Below are 6,414 nucleotides of genomic sequence, written 5' to 3' on the forward strand. Positions count from 1 at the left end.
TCTGCCTCCTTCTTAGTTTCAGTAAGCAGTCATTTCCTATGCTGTCTTCCTTTTGAGATTAGATACCTTCATTATAAAATAATCTCATACTATACTGAAGGTCAGTAGTGGAGGAAGATCTTAATCTGTCTCCCATAACTTGTCTTGCTGAGAGCTGTTCCAGTTTGTGAAATCAGTTTCCCACAGCATGGGGCTTAACTAGGAAGAGGGCAGAGTATGTGCCTTCTGAAATTAAGAAGCCCTTGTGGTGCTGTTAATCAGTAACTATTTTTCCTGCATACAAACATTATATTTAGTCACTCAGCCTTGAACATTAGGGATGAAAATTTCAACAAAAGATTAAAACAGTTTAGCTTTACAGTTGTTTCATGGTTTTTCATGGTACTTCTGCCGATTGAAGGGTGTTACAGAGGCTCCATCTTTGTTCCTCTGTGAAGCAGGAAAAAGCTAAGCTTTTGGAAAACATTGCCTTACTTATCTGTGGAAATCTTTGCTTTCTAATACTGTTTTGGAGTGTATTAGTATCACAGCTACACCTTTTTCAGTACTTCTCCAGTTTTGGAATTCTTACCTAAAGTACCCCAAAACATTCAAGTAGAAATTCCAGACAAATTTCGTGGTAATCCTCAAAACATACCTGAGTTCAGACAGAGTAAAAACATGCACCTGGCATGAGAGTAAATCCTCAAGCAAGGCTGTGGCTCAGTGGGGCTGTATGTGTGCACCTGGGGTCTAGATGAATGTGTTTGCTCTTAAACAGCTCCTGCCAATTACAGAAGCCCTGGATTGAAAGTGCCAGTCTCTAGGGCTATCAAATGCTTGCGATACATTATCAAATTAATGACACACAACTAATGATGATGGGAGAAATCTGCTCCTAGTATTCCCACTGGGAATTTTCATGGGCTGCCAAGATTTGACAGATATAAATTGACTTTAATAAAAGTCACAACGGGAGAGCTGAGACCTTAATTACCAACATGCCAATACTCAGTGAGTTTGAAAGATTTTGGGCTGAATACAATTATTATTATTAGCTTTCCTATTTTTAAAAATGGAAAAAAGGAAGAGGAAGGCACTAAAATAGAAAGAGAGATTATGGGAAAAGGAAGAGAGATGAACATGTTTATGCTTTTACGTACATTTTTTAAAATAAATGCCTGAAGGAGAAGAAGATGACCTCTTTTGTGATGACTTTTTTATATTTTCATTTAGTTTTCTCCTATCATCTGGTTGCCTGTTCTCAGTTTGTGTTCCCTGCAGAGGAAGGCCAGGCTTCCTGAAGCATTTGAAAAGTACTTGCCACAAATCCAGTCCCAAAAATATGTTTCTCGTGACTAGTGGGGTAAAGAACCTAAGAGACAAAATACCACAAGCAAGGGTTAAAGTAGTTTTTCAGTACTGCATCTGCAGTGTCACAAATGCACCACACATGACCCAAGGAAGGAACTTCTTTTACAGAGTTATTTTTTAAACTTGCTGTAGTTATTTTTAAAATTTCTGAATTGTAGAACCAGGCTCTCTGAGTTACTCTAATTCTGACTAAATAGGGTGGTACAGTGCTATGAAATCTGTCTCTGTGGCTGGTAGCTCCATTTTCCAAATCCTTAGTGGTTTTGTGGGCACAAAAAATCTTATATTGATGCAGATATTAAGTATGGTGTGATCCTGCTTCTTCAATACATTTTTTTTGGCCAATACAACCATGTAGAAATACACTGAGATCTAAGTTTTTAAATAAATTAATTAATTTTAGAATGAATTTGTTTCAAAAGGGATAACAGAACTATAACATATGTCTAGTGAGAATTTGGAAAATATTTATCAAGACAGAATAGGTAGTGGTGACAGTCAGTCATCTCTCTGAAGAGCTTCCACATCATAGCCCCAAAAATATATAAAAAAGAGAACCATGAATACAGAAACTATTATTAAACAGAAAACTTCAGACACTTGTTTTGCATTTTGTCATTTTCAATCTGCACATGTAATTACACAACTATGTCATAATCAGTCAAAAGGCTTGTGTATGTAATTCATATTAACCATTCTTGATAACTATATGGATGTGTTTGAAAGGATGGAAAGATACTGCTGAAGGAATCTGGAGATAGAAAATGGTGTGGACAGGCACTAAAATTAGCATTCCTTAAAACAGATGTTTGGTCTCTAGCAATTAAGAATGTGAACTCCCTTTGCATTCACTAAGCTATCTCTGAACACCTACGTAAAAATTTCCATTTAAAAAGGCTTGAAATTGCCTGCTGCTTGTGTTGTAAAACAGTGATGGATTTTGGATGTCTTTGTGCCAAAAGTACAGACTTGTGATTGGATGTTCCTTTTTCTAGCTAGAATTGTACATTGCTGTATTGCTGCATCTATGCTGACTTCTGGTAGTCATTTTCCCCTGATAATTTAAAGGTTCAAGCACATCTAGGAGTTGTCCTATTAAAGAGAGAATTTTTTCTAGACAGCTACAGAATTTTCTTGATGAAGAGAAAAGTAAATCTGTATGTCATCATCCCAGAATAGCAATTTAATGAATGGCTTTCCCCAGAGGCAAGGTGTGCATGCTAAAAAATATACGAAGTACCAACCAACCCAGTACAAGTCCCTTTGGGATTTCACAAAGTGTAAAGTGTAAAGGCAAAGCAAGGACCCTGCTTGTATCAAAAACTGTCTTGAAATAAATACTGGTTTTTGAAAAGGCTTATAAGGGAGGAACTAATCTTTTCCTTTGTTTACACCTTCACTGTGTGCGTCTGCCCCCTGTTCCCCCCACCCCTACTTTTAGTGAGAGAGCAGTTCATACTTGTTATTGACAATGAGAGAGATACTCTTTTAGGATTTTCTTCATAGGAGTACTGAAAATCAGCCACTGATATGTTTATTTGGGAGCTGAGGCTGGAGCAGAGAAAATAAACATTGTCAATATGTTTGGTGTTAAGGTGAATGGCATCAGGTCCACCCAGTTTGACTTGTAAAGTCTCAGCAACTGTGTTGCTGTGTGCTGGTGTTTTAGCAGGCCATGGACTGGCCTCTAAAAGGAAGGGAAAAGTACATGATGTTTGTACAGCTGAAAACAAGATGAAAAACCACAGGCCCCGTCTCACACTCCATTAGACCCTAAAGTCCATGGAGTACTGCACTCAACACATAAACACTCAGTTTGTGGAAAACTTTCTCAATGTGTGAAAGAAGGGAACAAAGCCTGGAGTCAGAACAATGAACATCTATGTATGCAGTGAGCAGCTAGTGCAAAACGCAGTGGCAATGCTCAGTTAAACAAACAGCTGATATAGAAACACATTAGTCACATTAATAACTCCCAGTAAGGTCTCTTGGGAATGTGTCTTGATATTCCAAGAGCACTATGATGTGTGCAGTCTTTAGATAATGAAGTTATTATTTTCTTCTCACTTTTTATGAGCGGAAATAAGAAATAATGCTTCTGGTGTATGCTGGCAGAGACCTTGGCATGGGCAACAGGAGAACCTGATTTGCGTATCCTGTACTGCCAGCCCTTCTGCAATATTTTGTAAGAGTATAGTTAAGGGAAAAAAAACCAAATAGACATGCAAACTTGCTATACAGTTGTGTATATTGCAGCTCTACTCTAAACTGTCTTCATTCTGCTACCTAGAGAAATAACAAAATAGTACTGTCCTGTGTCATTACTTTGCAGTAGGAAACATAGAATATAGGGAAAATTATAAACAGGAGTGTTACATTCTGTTGTAAATAACTCTTCCTATTTTGAAAAGAGCAGTAAGAAATTTTAATATATATTTTTTAATTCTTTGGGGCTATCTAGCTACAAATTTCCAGAACCTGTACAGCTTACGAGTCAGATGTGCATCAACAGAATGATACTAAGAATTATGCTGTATGAAGCATGACCTTAGGACTAACAGGAAGGTGGCAGATGCGGTGTTTACAGTGTTTGCTGGATGAGCAGTCAGAGCAAAACAGATTTGCTTCTCCAGGTTAAAGAAAATATTAAAAACCTTTCTTCTATTCAGGCATCAGGATTGTTTTAATACCATATTTGCCAGTATTCCAGAGCACCAAATGTCTGCAAAAAAGTAAGATCTCATTCACCCAGCCAGCATATTTATTTAGATAAGGAGGATCAGCCGTTTAACTCTCATGGTTAGATTGTGTCAGCAGAGAGTTTCACAGTGCACGGCCCCTTGCTCAATTACTGCACTTTGCCACTACTCTCTCACCCTTTAATCTATGTGTAAGAGTTAAAGCTGCAGCAAAGGCAGGGTGAAAGGGGCATGGCAAAAGGGAGAAAATATGCCTAAATCCTACCAGCTGCTGTGAAGAAAGAGAAGCTGCAGGCTAACAGGAGTGGACAGGCAGGAAGCAGTCACAGTTGGGAGGAATCTGAGAAAGAACCACGGAAAAGATCACTTTGGGTTTCAAAATGCCTGTCTCTTACCCCATGGGCCTCCATTGATAACAATATAGCTTCTGATTAGTTTGTGGCCAATTAAAACCTATGTATGGAGAAAATGGGACTTTTAAAGCTGCCTGTTTGTAGACAGGGAGGAAATTAAATTGTAGGTGCTGAGCTGAACTTCAGCTGAGATTTTTCAAGTATCAGTGAACATTTTACTGGCATCTTGAAACAGTTTTTAAAAGCTATACAGTAACCATGTTTTAACAGAATTATTTCATGACTGTTTTAAGGCTTGGTGTTGAAGAATTTGAGTTAGTTGGTCTTCCAATTATTAGCTCCAAATGCCAACCTTTAAATATATTTTCTGACTTCCAGAAGTACTGAAATACATCTCTTGCATGTTTGCAGGGTGCTACCATGAGCTCTAAAAATCAAGCCAATTTTCAGTCATATGTGTGTGTAGAGGAGGATTTAAACAACCTGACTGTTGAAAATCAAATGTGCTTCTCTGACTCCTGCCCAGGATCTTAATGTTTCTCTTCTAATTTCTATCAAAAAAGTCTGAATTAATTTTGGTTTAGACTTGATTCTGGAGGTCAGCTTCTCTATATCCCTTTCTTCAGCTTCACACATCATGAAAGCCAACATGCAAAAATGCACATTTTTTAAATCATTTGCTTTACCCTGGTTGGAAGCTCAGATCAAGCTTCCATTAATATTAAATAGGCAAATATAGAAAATATTATTGTTGTGTCCCAATGCATTAATTTAAGATTGATATTATTGTAGCCTTTTTAGAACTATGTTTTACAGGCAACTCTTCCCTGGGGCGCTTCAGTGTACCAGCCCCAAGGAAAACCCTCAGAATGATTCAGGGGATGCTTCACCTTAAGATAGTTCCCAATCAGAAGTACCAACGACAGTGCATCACGATTACTCTCCTCCATCTCACACAGTTTTGAGGTAATAGCAGCAGGCTGTGTACCCTGGACAGCCTCGCACTTCAGGATAGGGAACACACCTTCAGATTTGTCATCGCACTGGTGGGATGCAGCCAGACCCTCACATTATCTCAGGGGCACTGAAACAGTACCTCCTTCCCCATCCTGCCAAAAAATCAGCTCAGTGTGTGGGCCCAGAGGAACCCAGGGTCCAACTAGTGCGAGGCTGTGCCCAGCACTGGAGGGATCCTGCACAAAGCAAAGAGGGCACAGGTGACTCATGCCACCCGTGGCAGGGGGTGAGGATCCCTCCCTCAGCACCTGTGCATACAGACAGGGATGCTGCCTCATGGGCCAGTGACCACTGCTGGGGACCCCAGGGCCAGGAGCGGCCCTTACAGTGGACAAGGTCCAGCATCCTCCCCTCCCACACTAAACATGCTCTGGTGTGGGACTCTGCTTCACTATCCTTCACTATCTGGTAATTTTGGTGCCTTTATTGCAAATCTAATGATATAGTTTGTTTTGTTAATATTGCAGCAATTGCAATTATTACAGGCTTCCTAGCTGTCAGGTTTTCAGAGAAGTTTTGAAGCATGAGCATTTAATTCTTGAAGATGAAAAAATAAAAAGTGAAGTTTATTTATTTTGATGCTTAAATCCCATGATTTAAAAACCAATCTCCCAATTCAAAGATGACTCCAGAAACAAAGCATTATAAATGTACTAACATGAGGAATATTACAAAGTTTTAAAATAGCGTTTTGTTTTCCCTCTTGCATTTAGAATTTCCAGTTCATTATGGAAAAGAAAAATTAGCAGCAGACCTCTGGAAGGTTTACTTTAGTCTTCTAAGGTAATAAATGCCTTGAAATACAAAGAAATGTAAAGCAAATATTATCTGAGATAATACAAATGAATTCACATCTCAACCTATATTATAAAGTTTTGCAATTTAAGATATATATTTGTGTTTGATTCTCTTTAGACAAAAAGGTAATGAGTGGCATTTGCTGAATAACATTTAAACATTTTTGTAATGTACCTCCTTTACCACCCCCCCTC

The sequence above is a fragment of the Corvus brachyrhynchos genome, unplaced genomic scaffold (assembly GCF_000691975.1).
Source record: "Corvus brachyrhynchos isolate BGI_N302 unplaced genomic scaffold, ASM69197v1 scaffold80, whole genome shotgun sequence".
Lineage (NCBI taxonomy): Eukaryota > Metazoa > Chordata > Aves > Passeriformes > Corvidae > Corvus > Corvus brachyrhynchos.